Source organism: Carya illinoinensis, chromosome 14 (assembly GCF_018687715.1).
Source record: "Carya illinoinensis cultivar Pawnee chromosome 14, C.illinoinensisPawnee_v1, whole genome shotgun sequence".
NCBI classification, from domain to species: Eukaryota; Viridiplantae; Streptophyta; class Magnoliopsida; order Fagales; family Juglandaceae; genus Carya; species Carya illinoinensis.
Genome location: NC_056765.1, coordinates 33,786,241 through 33,804,490, shown reverse-complemented (window position 1 = coordinate 33,804,490; position 18,250 = coordinate 33,786,241).

The following is an 18,250-nucleotide window of genomic DNA, read 5'->3' as shown; positions in this document are numbered from 1 at the left end:
CGTGCTGTCCAAAACTCTATGTTCCAATAACCCCCAAAGAGAAAAATGATAAAACTCAAAACAAGAGAGAGAGAGAGAGAGAGAGAGAGAGAGCTCCTTCCGTCTGAAGAAAACTTAAAAGTAAAAATGAAAAACCCATCCCTCGTCTGCCAATCGAGTCCACTAAGAACCAAAAGCCAACTGGGAAAAACCAAAAAAAATAAAAAATAAAACTGAGTGAGAGAGAGAGCCTCCCACGCCGTCTACCCTAGTAAAAACAAAAAGAATGTGTTTGGAAGCCCCTCGCCGTTCGGCACCCAGGTAAAAACAAAATAAAATGCAGAATAAAATCCCCTGCCACTTGAAACTACCCCTGCATCCCGTGTTGATTTCCTCTGCTGTCCTGCTGCAGCTTGCGTCTTGCATTTCCACTCTAGCAGCTTGCATCCCAGCCGTCCCAGCTTGTCTCTGCGTGACCTGCTCCATATCCAGCCCCTGCATCTTGCTCTACCACCAATTTATTTGTGCATAGTTGGGTATTTCCAAAAATACCCATTTATTGTAATATTTCTCTATTCTCAAATGAGGTGTAGGCAGCTCATGTCTTTTTTTAGTAATGCCCTGCAACATTTAAGTAAGATACAAAATGAGTAAAATTGAAGTATTAATTCTGATGTGAAGCAGTAAAATTAAAGTATTAATTTTGATGTGAAGCAGCTGCATTATAAATCCTTTTAAGTGTAAAAATATCAGAATTTTTTAATTTACTCAAATGTCATAATCTATTCCATAATTAAGTGCTTAATTCATTTTGGTTAAACAATTTAGTCACTTAACAACTTAATTATGTAGTTTTGACAGCTCATCAGTGGGAACTCCCATCCCTTGCCTGACACAAAGAATAACTTATTCTGCCACCGCTTGGCGTTGGAGTGGTGAGCTTCAAGTTAGGCAGGAACAAAATTTGTATATATTCCACTCTAGTGCTTAATTGAGTTGATCCATTGTGAATATATTTCCGTATTAAGTCTAAAATCTCCTCTGGAATACATTTACTCCCAAATCAACTCATGCCAAGGAACACCTTGTCCATGAGATTTCAACACACTTCTCAAGTAATTTGAAGAGAAATTTATCTAGTCCAATAATTCTAAGAGTGTGAATTTAACCCAGAAGGTTTATCGCTAAAAACTTTATAATTTGTAATACTTAATTTGTCTTTCTGGTGCTCTTTCTGTGGGTACAACACCAGTTTGGCATTCACTTACCTTCCATGTGACATCAACAGGTGGGAGTGGGTCCAGTCCCAAACTGCCCAAATAGATTACCTCTTTGCGATGGTCAACAGGCGAGACTAGCCCCTGCGGCAGCCCAACCTCCCCAACGAAGGAGAGTGGGTCCAACCCCATCTCCATCACTATAAAGAGAGGATGACTTCTCAGCCCTCTGACATTTACCTTTCCCGCAGAATTCCAAAGGGATGGGTGTAATCTATTTACTCCAAAATGATCAATACAGCTTCAATCTACTTTTTTTTTTCCCAATAACCACACTTGCTGATCCTGCTAGCTCAAATTATTTTTTTAATCGATGATCTAAAACCAGTACAAACCCAAAAATATTGAAAACTGATAAACCAAAAATCACAACATAAACAAAAAACCAAAATAGGGACAAAATTCATGAATTCCAAATCCAACAATCAAACCCTAACCCTAGAACCTCATAAAATCAGCCCACCTAATCAAATAAAATAAAAAGAATGTTGTTCCTTACCTTCGGTCAGTGTTGTTTGATACTTGTAGAGATTCCATGATCCAACCAGTACAAAGAATGAGCGAGAGAGACTGAGTCAAAGAGTGAGACACAGAGAGAGAGAGAGCTGTGAGAGAGAGTGAGCTGTGAGCATTGAAAGAGAGAAAGACATACACACACACACATAGAGAAAGAGTTGTGAGAGAGAGACGAGTATGAGAGTTTTAGGTTGAGAGCACATAGAGGTTTGAGCGAGAGAGAAGAGGAAGGAAGACAAATTGGGTGATATATATACATTTGGCAAAAAGGACATCGCATTTGTGTAACGGTTTAGGTATAATCGGTTACGATTGGCAAAAAGGACATCGTATTTGTTTAACCAATTCAGATATCGGTTAACAATCGATTATATGTGGAACGGTTTAGGTATAATCTGGTTAATTCTATTTCTAATTTAAAACCAGACGAGCTAGGTATTGTGGGTCGTGTCAGAAAAATGACCTAGTTGAGTAAGCACCTTTTTTGTTCAAGCTGATTCACCATTAAAAAAATAGCCATGTCCATTATTACATTGCACTTGAAGTATATCTAATTTAAAGTATACTAAATTTTCTTATAATCTGTAAGCAATTTCTAAAAGATTAGTTCTCAAATTTCCAATAATGAATTAGTTTATATTTTTGAAAATAGATGTGCTTATGACAATGTAGTTTAGGAGGGATATTCCACTCTCTGGAAAAGGTCCAAATAGAAAGTCAAATAAATAGGTTGAACTATCTTATAGCAGGTAAGCTACCACATAAACTTTTGGCATGCATGGTTGATGTTTCCATATCTACCTTAGCTTGGTGTGAACTTAATGAACATTAGGGATGGCAAAGTATACATAGTAGAGTCCTCACCAATGGCCTTTTCAATTTCACTTAAATATCTTTGCCCTTAGTACTCGATCAACACCAACTCACACATCATGAATGCCTACAAAATGTCTGTATTTGATCCTAATGATCATGCACCATGTTTACAGTAATACTATTGTATAGAAATGAGTGATGAATAGGTGTAAATGAACAAAGACATGGATGAACTGTATTGAATATTGATGATACTGCTCACTTTGAGGGGAGTTTCTCCACAAGATTCGGAAACAAATAAGGAAAATAGTCAAGATGATTCCCTCTTATCCCCTCTCATGTGTATTTAACCAGTTTAGAGTTTTCATTACAACTGGGCCTGTGGGCCTAAACACAAAAGCATTAAATGACTAATAAGCAAAATAAAGATAAATGGGGCCTAAGCCCATCAAAGAGTCCAAGGCCCACGTGTTTTAGAAGTCCTTCACAACAGCTTCACTTAACTTCCCAAACCCCCAAAACTCCTACGAGGGCTAACTTCCAGATTTCCTAAGTTCCCTTTTGTTTATGTCGTTCTCTCCTCCACCTCCCATGACAACGTATGACAATTCTCTCCCCCATTAAAATACCTTGCCCACAAGGTGTGGGAAGTGTGAATAGAGCTGATGGTGTGGTTCCCAGGATGCATCCTCAGCTTGTTGCCCTTGCCATCACATCAAGAACTAAACCAAAGGTTGGTTGTTGCACTTTCGCATATGGCGAGATAGCAGCTCCTCCAGCTCGGGTTGTATGACTCTGTGGCTATCCAATGGTGGTAAGGTTGATATTGGTGCGATGTTCTGCCCTAGCTTCCTTTTTAGCTACGAGATGTGGAACACATCATGGATCTGAGCTCCATTGGGCAACCTCAAATGGTATGCTACTTCCCATATTTTTTATTCCACTTGGTAAGGACCATAGAAGCATGGGGAAAGTTTATAACTTTTCCTCTAATGTAGTGATGATTGACGGTAGGGTTGTAGTTTAAGTGCACCCAATCACCCATAGCTAGTTCTTGTTCTTTTTGCTTCAGATTCGCATACTTGGACATTCGCTTCTGAGCCTTTGTGATGTTCTATTTTAACAAATGCTAGAGTTGGTTCCTACGCTGTAAGGTAATTTCTACTTCATCTACCTTTGTAGTTTCCACTATGTAGTTTGATATGCCTGGTGGTTTATAGCCGTATAGGGCTTCAAAGGGGGAAATCTTAGTAGATGCATGTTGTCTTGAGTTGTAACACCATTTGGCTAAGGCTAGCCAGTGTGACTAGTCTTTAGGTCGATCCCCCATATAGTTTCATAAATAATTTTCCACCCATTTGTTGACTGCCTTTGTCTAACCATCTGTCTGGGAGGTGGTAGGTAGAGTTGAAAGGTAACTAGAATCCCTGTAAAGTAAACAATTTCCTCTAGAATTTACTAGTGAAAGTCAGATCTCAGTCTGAAATGATTGAGTTTGGCATGTCATGTAACTTGAACACATGCTTTAAAAATAAATGAGCTAGAACCTTGGTTGTGTAAGAGTGTGAAATAGGCACAAAGTGTGCAAATTTAGTCAATCGATCCACAATGACCCAAAGGGTGTTAAATCCCCATGAGGGAGGCAAGCCCTCCACAAATCCATGGTAATGTTAGACCATGGTTTGGAAGGGATTGGTAAGGGCTTCAGCAAGCCATTTGGAAGTGTGTTGTCCACTTTCACTACTTGACATGTGTCACACCCTTTTAAAAAATTTCCCACATCAGTTTTCTAACCTGGTCAATAAAAATCATGCTTCAACCTATACACTGTTTGGTCAAAGCCCAAATGTCCCGCATAGTGTACCAAATCCAACAGTTTAGTTATAAAAGGTCTATGGGCAGGGATGTAAACTCTGTTCTTATAAAATAATACTCCATTTTTAACTGAATAGTGAGGGGGTAGGGTCCCCTCATGGTTTTGCTTCCATAATTCTTGGACTCTTGCTTCAGAGTCATAAAGGAATTTAATTTCAGTCATCCAGTTCCAGTTGGGCAATAAAATTAGGGATAAAGCCACAATAATGTCTCTTTCTTTCCTGGATAAGGCGTTAGCCACGGTGTTCTGCCTTCTCTTCTTATACTTCACTATGAAATCATAGCCTAGGAGTTTGGCTATCCATTTCTACTGCATTGTTGTACCCACCCTTTGGTCAAGTAGAAATTTGAGGGTTTGGTGGTCAGTTATAACCACAAAGGTATGGCCTAGTAGATAGGGCAGCCATTTTTTTACTGCGGAGACCAGTGCTAGTAGTTCTTTTTCATAAGTGGACAACATCAATGCTTTCCCTTTCAAGGCTTGTCTGTAAAATGCCAACAGCCTGCCTCTCTGCATCAATATTGCACCCATTGCCTCTCCGGAGGCATCATATTCAATAATAAATGAATTCTAAAATTCAGGTAAGGCTAAAGCTAGTGTTTATGTTACCGCTATTTTTAGCTTGTCAAAAGCCATTTGGGCCTCCACATCCCATTTGAAGCTATCCTTTCGCAACAAGTTCGTTAGCTTGGCGACAATGGACCCATAGCCTTTGATAAACCTCCGGTAATAGCCCGTGGGGCCTAAAAACCCACTTAAGGATTCGAGTGAATGAGAAGTGGGCCATTCCAACATGCCCTGTATCTTCTCGGTGTCTACTCTAACTCCATGGGCAGAAATGAGACGCCCTAAGTAAGATATTCCTGTACAACAGCAGCTACATTTGCTGAACTTAGCAAAGAGCTGGTTGTCTTTCAGCTTTTCAAAAGCAAGCCTTAAGTGAGTTAAATAGGCAGCTTCATCCCTACTATAAATGAGAATATCATTAAAAAAAAAAACAAAAATGAAGTTACAGAAGTAAGACTTAAAGACCTGATTCATAAGACTTTGAAATGTAGAAGGCGCGTTGGTTAAGCCAAAAGGCATAACCAAGAACTCGTAATGGGCCTTGTGTGTCCTAAATGTAGTCTTGTGAATGTCCTCAGGCTTAACCCGTATTTCATGATAACCTGACCGCAAGTTGAGTTTAGAAAATACCCTTACCCCATGCAGCTCATCCATCAACTCCTCCACTACTGGAATAGGATATTTATCCTTAATGGTGACGTTGTTAAGGGCCCGATAGTCCACACATAGTTTCCATGTACCGTCAACTTTACTGACCAACAATATTGGGGATGAGTAGGGGCTTTGACTTGGCCTAATCACCCCTTATTCCAATAGCTCATTGAAAATCCTTTCAATTTCATCTTTTTGGAAATATGGGTAGCAGTAAGGGCAGATGGAAACAAATTGGGTGTTTGGTTAAAGGTTAATGGCATGGTCATGGGAACAGGTGGGGGGTAGGCTAGTTAGGGTGGCAAATATTTCTATGTACTGTTTAAGTAATATTTGAAGTGGTTCAGGAAGTGTTTGGTTGTTACTATTTTCAGGTTCATCCGAGGTAACTTCAACCCACTGCAGCAAGACTCCATTCTTCTCTGTTTGGTTGAGCTTTTGGACAACTCCTTCTTCAATCCAGGTATTTCCACTCAGCCTATGTAACTTAACAGCATGCTGATTATGAGTAAATTGCATTATAAGTTCAATAAAATTCGATAAGATGGACCCCAAGGTTTGTAACCAATATATCCCTAAAACCATGTCACAGCCTGCCAAGACTAACACAGACATATTCACATTGAACTATACCCCTTGTATGTCTAAATTTATACCCAACACTTTGCCTATGCTATCCACTTGATCACCATTTTCTATTTTTACCCTTACTTTCTCATCTTCAAGAACTGGTAATGGTGCATGATTTAATACTGCTGGGTTGAGGAAGTTGTGTGTACTCCTTGAATCTACTAATATGACTACCCATTGGTTCCCAATCTTCCCTTTGATACGCATTGTTTTAGGGCTGTTAGACCCCACAAGTGCATGTAAGGAAATTTCTGGTTGCTTGCTAATGACATGTAGATTTGTCCCACCCTCCTTAGTCTCCAACAAACTTAAATTTGCAGTCAACTCTTCAATCCCTTCCTCAATTAAGTACAACTATAATATAGTCCTTGCTGTCTCCTTTCTTTCTTTTTTGGCTAGGATGTTTTTTGGACAGGAACCATAGCTTGGCTTTGAGTTTGGTGGGTTTTTGGTTGGTTTGTGGTTTGGTTGGCTTTTAGTGAGCCTGGTTAGAAGTTGTATTGTGGGTTATTGTATGGTTTCTGCAGTAATGTTTTGTGGTTGAGGGAGACATTTTCTTACTAAATTTTTGCAAGACTGTAAGCAGTAATGAGGGTGCTAGGGTTAAACATTCTAACGATGAGTTGTATATCATCTCATAGGCCACTTAGAAAACAACTCAATTTATAGTGCTTAGATAGGCCCTGTAGTCTATTGGATAGGGCTTCAAAATATGCTTTATACTCTTCCACCGTGCCAAGTTGTCGTAAATGCATCAACTGTTCCATAGGGTCATCGTAACAACTGGGTCCAAAGTGGATTAACAAGGCCTTAACAAAGTCCTCCCACCTGGTCAAGGCCCCTGACTCATCCATATCTTGAAACCATACTAGGGCCTTGACCTACATGTGAAATGAAACCAAACACATATGGTGTTGTGGGGGTGTTGTGTGGAAATTAAAAATTTGGTTCACTTTATATAACCAGCCGAGAGGGTCCTCCCCATGGAAGGTGGGGAAGTCCAAACGAATTGCCCTGGGAAGAATCTCCCCAGTGTGAGGAATTATCTGCACGTTTCTAATAGAATTAACCCCTTCATTATGCCCCTCTAACTGCTTGCTGTGTTGATTTTTCAGATCTGCTACAAGTGTTGAGAATTGCTACATCATCACTTCCATCTACCTCCTTAAGCCCAACATTTCCACTTCAATAACTTTAAATTGTGACTCAGTATTACGAATATGGGTTTAAGTGGTTTGCTTGAAGGAATTAAAACCTTCTGGTAATTGAGTTATACGAGTGCCTTCTGCCATGGAAATTGAAGGAGGATCTGGGGCTCTGGATACCACTTGTTATACTATTGTATAGAAATGAGTGATGAATAGGTGTAAATGAATAGAGAAATAGATGAACTGTATTGAATATTGATGATAACAACTCACTTCGGGGGAGCTCCTCCACAAGATTCAAAAACAAATAAGGAAAATCGTCTAGATGATTCACGCCCTTCCCTCTCATGCATGTTTAACTAGCTTAGAGTTTTCATTACAACTGGGCCCGTGGGCCTAAACATAAAAGCTGTAAATGACTAATAAGCAAAATAAAGATAAATGGGGCCTAAGCCATCAAAGAGCCTAAGGCCCATGTGCTTTAGAAGTCCTTCACAACAGCTTCAATTAGCTTCCCGAACCCCCAAGACTCTTACAAGGGCTCACTTCCAGATCTCCTAAGTTCCCATTTACTTTTGCCATTCTCTCCTCCATCTCCCACAATAGCGTATGACATTTACACTTGTAACCCAAGATGAGACATATCTAAGACTCTACCCTACATTTGAAGACAACTCTCCTTGGCTTCTTTGATCTCCTTGGTAAATGTATTTACTTGATGCCTGCAAAAAGGTCCCTAAATGAATGGTTGATATTACTAGTAGGAACACGTAATAGGTCACAGTCATTCAAATCGTTGCCTATCCAACTATTCCCCCCCGTCCCTTCCTATAATTTTATCCACCATTATTACCATAAAGTTGTTCAAAATGTTGCCAACACCAATCTCACTTGTGAAAAAGGTTGTCCCAATTTGCATGTTCTCTAGAGGTTGATCATAGAAGAATCTAGCAACCTGATTGCATTGAACACATCCGAGTATAATGCCTAGCAAAACGTATTAGGGCAATAGCCAAAATATGTTCATAGGAACAATTTCCTTGGGACCAATTATGTGGTTCACTCTTATGACATGCATGCACCTAACTTACACATCATAAGCAACTCCACTGGCAATAACTTGGATGAAAAATCCAATGCCCAGCCTCTGGAGTAGTTCTCTAATGCATAAATGGTACAAAGTAACGGCCATACATGGGCACAAAAATGAGAATGGAAAGCGTCATGAAGCTCCCTATTGAGGCCGCTAGAATCTCAAAGTTGGGGTTTAGGCTTGGATTTAAGGTGTGTGAGATGAAGGGGCACCCACATGGGTAGACCCTTTCTTATGCCATAATCGCTTATAATGCATAGTCTTAATGGCCATGTGTTACGTGCTTCAGATTCAAAATGGCACTTTCATGAGGATTAAAGGCCAGTCGTGAGTGGTGCCCAAGTAGTCCTTCACAGCTGGTTCCCACACTATTCTTGAGAAGCATATTATCGCTCTCTATTTTTTATTTTCTCTTGAGTAAGCATTTAGGTTGTGAGGTTTCATGAGTGTTACTGTAATTTATTCTAGGTAGCACACTTGACCACCAAGAAAAGACGCTTGAGGCTTTTTGTATTATTTGGTTGTGTACTTTTACAAAGATAATACCTTGTTTGACAAAAAGAGTGTTGATTTGTGCCCAAATCATGCTAGGATTTAGTGCTACAAGCCAGATCAGTATCATCCCCAAAATTAGCTTAGCTCCTTCTACTTGAGTAACCCTGCATGGTAGCCTTCAAGCATCCAAGTTGGCATCTTTTATTGCAACCTTGTCCAAGAACCTGGAAAATGTATAGTTGTAAATTACCGTGATTAGTGTTGGTATTTTTTAATAAATTGTTATGTTTGTAAAAAAATTTTAATGTCCAACCGACAGATGTTTTTCTTAGTCTTGGAGCCTTTTTGAGGTTGCGGTGGGAGTCTTAAAAATGCTTAAATAGTCTTGAAAGCTCTTTGATGGAAAAAACTAGATTGTTTAGTTGTTATATATTAAAGCCCTTTTTATTTTATTACCGTGTATTTCACTATCAATTAAGGAGATTCAAATGGAGCTTGCAAATGAAAATCCACATAAAGTGTTGGAAGTGCAAGGTGCTCTTCTATATAAGTCTTCTCAATGTCTCCTATGTTCTTACTATAAAGAATCCTAACAAGATTACTGCTAAGAACATGATTGAAGCATAAGTGAAAGCTTATGAAGAAAATGTTGAAAAATATACAAAAGATAAGTATAATTGTCGATATTATCTTTTGACCTGTCTTGCATATCAATTCTATGATGACTACAATACTACTTACTCATCTGCAAAGAAAAATTGGAAAGCTTTCTAAAGTAAATATGATACAGAAGAAGCCAAAGGAAAGAAATATTTTGATGACAAAGATAAATTTAATTTCTGAAAATGGTGGCTTGCCGAAAGGTCAGATTCCAAGAAATAGTCATTTGAAGTAAAAAAGAAAATGTCAATAAATTTAGTAGACCTCACAAAAGGGCTTTTCAAGCCCAAATAATAAAAACCAAGGACACCCTTCACAAAAGCGAGTTTCAAAAGCGTGAAAATAATCCTCAAGTGAGTTTATTGAGGAGCAATTTGTAGCAATGATTACAAACAATAACATGGTTCAATTTGTTAAAGAGTGATGGGGAAATTCCGGTACCAATAGGCATGTCTGCTATGATAAAAATTGATTAAAAAATTATATTGCATTTGAAGAAGAGAAAACTATTATGCTGGGTGATTCAAATAAAACTAAAGTTCTTGGGAGTGGTGAGATCGAGGTGAAATTCACCTCTCGACGTATATTGACTCTCTAAGATGTATTTTATACACCGTCTATGAGGAATAATTTGATATCAAGCTTTTTACTCAACAAAGCTAGCTCTAAACAAACTATAAAATCTGATCAATACGTAATTATAAAAAAATAGAATATTTGTGAAGAATGGTTATTTTTTTATTTTTTCGAAAAGCAGAAGGTCACATGTTCAAGAGTGATCCCCTCTCATATTTATTAAAATAAAACCTTCACTTTTAGCGTAGGAATACCATAGAAACAAGAACAAATACCAAAGAAAAAACCAAAACTATCATAACCAAAAATACTTAACAAAAACAGCCCTATTAGTCAAGAAGAAAAAAAAAAAAAAACAGAATAGACCAAGGAAAAACTAGACCTAACATCTTAAAGATGGTAGGCCTAAACTATCCAAACGGATCAAACCTCGCAGAATCCGAGGTATGCTACAATTATTAAAGTATATATGTTGCTATCATGAGTAATTTAGAATTAATTCCCAAACTAACAAAGGATTTTAAAAAATTTGAATTTTGTATTCAAGCAAAAATTACAAAACAATCTCATAAAAGTGTTGAAAAAATACCAAATTGTTAGATTTAATTCATACCAATTTTTTTGAATTTGAAAGAATTTAACTCGTTGAGGAAATAAATATTTTATCACTTTTATTAATGATTACTCAAAATACACGCATGTTTATTTATTAAAAAAAAAGTTATACTTTTGAAAAGTTCAAAAAAATCCTAATGAAGTTGAAAATCAATTTGGTTGAAAGACTAAAAGATTTAAAATTGATAGATGCTAAGAATATATAGGATTCAAATTAGTTTAATAATTTTATTCAGTCATTGGGAACTATCCATGAAACTACTATACCATATCCGCCTGCACCTAACAGTGTGGTTGAGAGAAATAGTAGAGCATTGATTGAATTTATGAATGCCATTATCATTAATTCAGGAGTTCTCTCAAGTTTTGGAGGTAAAAAATTTTAATTGTTTGTCTTGTTTTAAATAGAGTGCCTTACAGAAATTTAAAAAAAAAATATGCCTTTTGAATTATGGAGATCGCATAAGCTAAATTTGGGACTATTTGGCATTTGTAAGGCTATCAGATCCCAAAAGGTTCAAATTGGGAGTTAGAACTACCACTTGCGTCTTGCTTGGATATGGAAAAAATAGTGCAGCATATAGTTTTTCTTATATTAAAAATAAAGTGATTTTTTAATCAAGCAATGCAATTTTTTATCAAAAAGAATTTCCTTTTAAATCCAAAAATAGTAGGGGTCAAGAATTTAGACAAAATATATTTTCTGAAACTAGTTCTTCTACTCAACAAAATGAATAAGATTTTGAATTAAGAAGCAAGTGACCCAGAATTGAAAAACATTTTGGTCCCTACTGTGATGACCCGCTTTTAAGTGTATTTTCGCTGATATATTTGTTTTTATTTTAATTAATATATTAGCTATTTATTTTAATTTATTTGCGTTTTTAAAGTTGGTTTTTAATTTAATTTATTTTATTTGAGGTTGTGTTTTATTTCTTTTAGTTGTTTTGCGATTTTAATCTTTTTGGCGGTTTGTTTCTTTTTTCCCGGAGTGAGGACTGGACCTCATTTCTTTTCACATCTTTTTCTTTTTCTCTTTTTCCTTTTTTCTTTTTCCCTTCTTTTCTTTTTTTTCCTTCTTTTTCTTTTTTTTCTCTTTCTTTTCTCTCTCCTCTCTCCCCGATTCGGACCCCCCCGTGCTCTCTCTCTCTTCTCCCTCTCCCTCACGCCGGCGTCACCTTCCCCAGCTCCTACCGCCGCCGTCCGGCCACCGTTCGGCCTCCCACCGGTACCATTCTCTTCCTCTCCTTCCGGTGTACCATCCCTCCAAAACCCACCCCCAACCGGCCGGCCATTTGGCCGGAAAAAGCTCAGCAAAGGCGCACGGATTTTGCTCCGATCCGCCGCCGTCGCTCCACCTCCGGCCACCATTTCTTCACCACTTCATCACCGACTCCTTGCCGTCCTAACCCACCTATTTGCGTGCATGTGATTTTTGCTTTATTTGAGTAATTCATGTTTATCTGCGTTTTTGGTCTTTGGTTGCGTGTGTCTCACGAGCCCAAGCCGGGATGGGTTATTATCACGGTGGAGCTCCTCTGGTCACTCGGGAGCGGATAATACTGAGTGACATCCCCTGGGTTGTCGCAGGGCGACGACCGGATCGCACGATAGGGTGACGATGTCGTGTCGACTCCGTGGTCCTTCTAGTGGCGGGGACTAGAGGATGGCCCAGATGGTTCGCGCTCGTGTCGTGAGTCTGGGCATCACTCGTTTAGGTGCCACATGCGCAGTCGTTACCTGCGGTGTGGTACAGAGCCATGTATACGGATGATCCCTAGGGGAGATCATGGTGTATGCGTAATCGGAACTCCTCTGGTCACTCGGGAGTGGTTAATACTGAGTGACGTCCCCTGTGTTGTCGAGAGCGATGACTGGAGCGGGGCTAGGGGAGGCTTGGCTACGAACGCGCCGGGCGCGGAACCGGGCATCGCCCTACTCACCGACTCCGTGGCCTTTCGCTGGTGAGGGCTAGAGGATGGCCCAGATGGTTCGCGCGTGTGACGTGAGTCTGGGCATCACTTGTTTAGGTGTCACACGCGTAGCCGTTCTCTACGGTGTGGCACTGAGCCAGGGTGTGCGGATGATCCCTAGGGGAGATCATGGTGCATACAGTGTGGGTGTGGTATGGTTTTCGGTTATGATCCATTTTCTGGGAAAATGGTGGTTTGGGCCATTATCGGGGATAATGGCGAGGTTTGACTTCTTGGATGTTTTGTGGGCCATATGGGTTTTTGGCGTGCGTGGAAAAATGTGGTTTTGCGGGGCATGTGTTTAGGTTGTTCTTGCATGCATGTTGTTTGAGCTATATGTGTTTTTATTTGGTAGTGTTTGGGTTATACTTACCTGCGGAACCATTTTTGGTTCCGTAGCTTTTGGTGCAGAGTTCGAGGAAGAGGAGGAGGAGGCTGAGCCCGAGGATGCGGCTCCGCCGGGTTGCTGATGCTGTGTTTTTATCTGTTTTTGAACATGTATTTGTGTTGCCATAATATTTTATTTACGTATGTTTTAAACGGCTTGTATTACATTAAGAAAAAATTCTGGTATTTAATTATTGACTTACTTCTCGCTGCGTTTGTCTTGTGCACTCTGTCGCTCTTGCACACACTTGACACCCGTCGTTTGGATGGTGGTCCGGGTTGTCACCATCCGGACGTCTCGATTTCCCCGTGTTCGGGCGTGGGGATTTGGGGGCGTCACAGGTGGTATCAGAGCGGTTTGGCTCTGGGTAAAACCACATGTCCCGTAGGTGGTACCAGAATGTTTTTAAAGGTTGTGTTTTAAAAAAAAAAAAAAAAAAAAAAAAAAAAAAAATTATGTTAAGTATAGTTGTTTTATTTGTTTATTTGTTTGAGCTTGTTTGCTTGTTTTTATTTATTTAGTTATGTTTTAACATGCTGGCTTCTTTTGTTTCTTGCTGCGTGGTGCTGTTTTGTTTTGTTGGTTTTATGATGTTTTTTTTTGTTTTCTTAAAGGAGGGTCAAGAGTAGTGTTGAGACAGGAATATGGGGAGACCAGGAAGACCAAGGAAAAATACTCAGGAACCTCAAGACAATACCTCCAGAGATGACTCCATAGCCGAAGCAATACGGCAGATGACGGAGTTCATGCAACAGAATATTAGGCCGCAACAGACAGGGCCTTGGCCACCACAAGGACCTTGGCCACAACAAGGGGGTCCTTGGCCACCACAAGGAGGGCCTTATCCACCACCAGGAGGGCCTTATCCACCACCAGGAGGACCCTGTCCACAACAAGGAGGGTATTGGCCCCAACCAGGAGGTCCTTGGCCATATCAGGGAGGACCTTGGATGTATCCAGGAGGGTCCAGTAGCATGGTGCAAGCCGGATGCACCTATGAGCGCTTCCTAGCGCATCGGACTCCACACTTTACTGGAAATGAGGATCCTCTTCAGGCTGGAAAATGGATCAAAGATCTGGAGAAAACCTTTGAGGTGTGTGGATGCACTGAAGCTCAGCAAGTACTCTACGCCAGCTATCTTTTGCAGGGTATCGCTTCTGATTGGTGGGATACCAGGAGGGTGATGCTGGAATCTGAATTGGGATCTTTCGATGCAGTGACCTGGCAGCGTTTCAAGAAGGAGTTTAATGACCGCTTCTTTCCCGCATCGGTAAGAAAGCAAAAGGCAAGAGAGTTCTCCAACCTGGTCCAAGGGGGCGCAACAGTGGAACAATACGCCCGGAGGTTCATAGAACTTGAGCGATTTGCTCCTCATCTTGTTGCCACAGAGGAGCTGCGAGCTGAGCGTTTTCAGGAGGGACTACGCCCTGATATACGCCGTTTGGTGGTCAGCCATCGGATATCCACTTTCCAGGAGTTAGTGGATGTGGCCACCCTTATAGAGCGGGAAAATAATCTGAGTATGGGCTCCCCTCCAGGGCAAAAGAGGCGGAGTTTTTCTGGTGAAGGAAGCAGCTCGGGTTCGCCCCAGAAGTTTGTTCAGCGGTCCGGGACACGACCGCAAGCATCCTCAAGTGTTCGCATGGGAGGACGTGTACCTGTTTGTGGAGTTTGTAATAGAGCCCATGTGGGCGAGTGCACTTCTGGTGGGGTTCGATGTTATAGTTGTGGCCAGCAGGGTCACATTGCCCGAGAATGTACACGAATAGCCCAAGGGAGCCGTGGAGGTAGGCGCGGTGGAAGGACCAACCCGAGGCAAACAGTGCAAGCTCGGGTTTATGCTGTCACACCCGGAGAGGTGGATGATGAGGCACCAGCGACCCATGATGCTGGAGTAATCACAGGTATGGATTAAATTAATTTCAAGTTGGATTTAATTTTTGGTGTAATTGGTCTTTCTTTGCTTTTTTTGGATTTCATGGGTTGTGTGTTTGGTTCAGGAAGGGTCCGTTTGTATGAGTTTTATGCTTGTACTTTGTTTGATTCCGGTGCTTCACAATCGTTTGTGTCTTCCACGTTTGCTCGGGTGTGTAACTTGATTACGGAACCGTTGCCGAAGGCCATGGTAGTGGCGCTACCCGATGGTGAGAGGGTGTGGTGTTCCAAGGTTGCTTTGGGATGCCCGTTAAATTTTGAGGGAAGGTTTTTGGATGCTGATCTGGTGGTGTTCAAGCTGTTGGGTTTTGATATCATCCTCGGGATGGATTGGCTATACCGATATTCTGCGACTATTAATTGCAGAAGTCGGACAGTTAGCTTTCAGCTTCCGGATGGAGATTGTCTGGAATTTGCGGGGAGTAGATTAAAAGAAAAACCGATGATTATATCGGCGATACAGGCAAGAAGAGAGATTGCATGGGGAGCGGATGCATTCTTGATTCAGATGGTGTCCACGCCGTCTGAGAAGAAGTCCTTGGCAGACATTCCAATTGTGGAAGAGTTTCCCGATGTGTTTGTGGATGACTTGCCCGGACTACCCCCCGTGCGAGAGATGGAGTTTGTTATAGACTTGGAACCTGGAGCAGCTCCTGTGCATAAGGCTCCTTACCGCATGGCACCGGCTGAATTGAAAGAGTTGAAGACTCAGTTGCAAGAATTAGTAGAGAAGGGGTTTATTCAGCCTAGTACGTCGCCGTGGGGTGCTCCAGTTTTATTTGTTAAAAAGAAAGATGGAACTCTTCGTATGTGCATTGACTATCGGGAGTTGAACAAGGTGACCATCAAAAATAAATATCCTCTCCCGCGGATAGATGATTTATTTGACCAGCTTCAGGGAGCAGCCGTGTTCTCTAAAATTGATCTGAGGTCGGGATACTACCAGTTGAGAATCAGAGAGCAGGATGTGCCAAAAACTGCCTTCAGGTCGAGGTATGGACACTATGAATTTAAGGTGATGCCGTTTGGGTTAGCTAATGCCCCTGCTGCTTTCATGGATTTAATGAATCGGGTGTTCCAACCTTATCTGGATTCTTTTGTGGTGGTATTTATTGATGATATACTGATTTATTCTCGAGATGTTGAAGAGCATGTGTATCATCTTAGTCTGGTACTTGAAAGATTGAGAGAACACCGGCTATATGCCAAGCTTAGCAAGTGTGAGTTCTGGTTGGAAGAAGTTAAATTTCTCGGGCATGTAATTTCCCGGGGCGGGGTGGCAGTTGATCCTAGTAAAATAGAAGCCATTTTGTCATGGCCACGCCCGACTACAGTACGGGAGATCAGGAGTTTCTTGGGGCTCGCGGGTTACTATCGAAGATTTGTTGAAGGTTTTGCTCGCCTATCCGGACCTCTCACAGCCTTGACTCGGAAAAATACAGAATTTGTATGGTCAGATAAATGTGAGAGAAGCTTCCAGGAATTAAAGAACCGGTTGACGACGGCACCAGTGTTAGCACTCCCAGAACCGCATAAGCCTTTCGTAGTCTTCAGTGATGCGTCCAAGTTTGGGTTGGGTTGTGTCCTTATGCAGGAGGGACGGGTTGTAGCCTATGCATCTCGTCAGCTAAAAGACCATGAAAGGAATTACCCGACGCACGATCTAGAATTGGCTGCGATTGTTTTTGCACTCAAGATCTGGCGGCATTTCCTGTATGGGGAAGCTTGTGAGGTATTTACTGACCACAAGAGTTTGAAACATTTGTTTTCCCAGAAAAACCTGAATATGAGGCAAAGGCGGTGGCTGGAGCTAATCAGTGACTATCAGTGTGAGATCAAGTACCACCCGGGGAAGGCTAATATAGTTGCTGATGCTTTGAGCCGGAAGTCACATTTGGAAGATGAAGCTGAGCCGTCGGAAGTGGATTCGTTGCTTTGTGGAATGAGAAAGCTCCTTATAGAGAGTTCGCAGCAGGTAGAGATTTTATCATCAGTTCTTGATATTCGGGTAACCGATTTTGAAGAATTGAAAGCTCTCCAAAGAAAGGATCCGAAGCTGCTGAACATCAGGAAAAGAGTTCGAAAGTCTCGAGGGCCGTTGCACTATAGCATGGATAGTGATGGGATATTACGGTTCCGAGATCGCAGAGTGGTTCCAAAGGACTCAGATTTCAAAGAGCGGATCATGGCGGAAGCTCATGCGGCCCCTTATTCTGTTCATCCCGGCAGTACAAAAATGTATCGGGACTTGAAGAAAAATTACTGGTGGGATGGAATGAAGAGGGACATTGCCTTACATGTGGAGAAATGCCACACATGCCGACAGGTAAAGGCCGAACATCAGAGACCTGCAGGTATGCTCCAACCCCTCCCAATTCCTGAGTGGAAATGGGATGACATCACGATGGACTTTGTTGTGGGTTTGCCGAGAACGCCTAGTGGGAAGAATTCTGTTTGGGTGATTGTGGATCGGTTAACGAAGAGTGCTCATTTTCTGCCTGTTAATAATACCGACTCTTTGGGTAAGTTGACCCGTTTGTATGTTAAGGAGATAGTGCGGCTACACGGCATACCAAAGAGTATAGTGTCGGATCGGGACCCGAGGTTCACATCGCAGTTCTGGAAGAGTTTGCAGGCAGCTTTGGGTACTAAATTGAAGTTCAGTACTGCTTATCACCCGCAGACAGACGGCCAGTCAGAACGCACCATTCAGACTCTGGAAGACATGCTGCGAGCGTGTGTCATGGAATTCCAAGGGAGTTGGGAAAACCATTTGCCGCTCATTGAGTTTGCCTACAATAACAGCTTCCATGCGACCATTCAGATGGCTCCCTATGAAGCTCTTTATGGGAGAAAGTGCAGGTCGCCCTTGTGTTGGGATGAAGTTGGGGAGAGTAGAATTATTGGACCCGAAATAATTCAAGAGATGCAAAGCCAAATCCGGATCATCAGAGATAAAATGGCGGCAGCTCAGAGTCGCCAGAAAAGCTACGCTGATACCAGGAGGAGAGAATTGTCATTTGAAGTTGGTGATTGGGTGTACCTTAAAGTCTC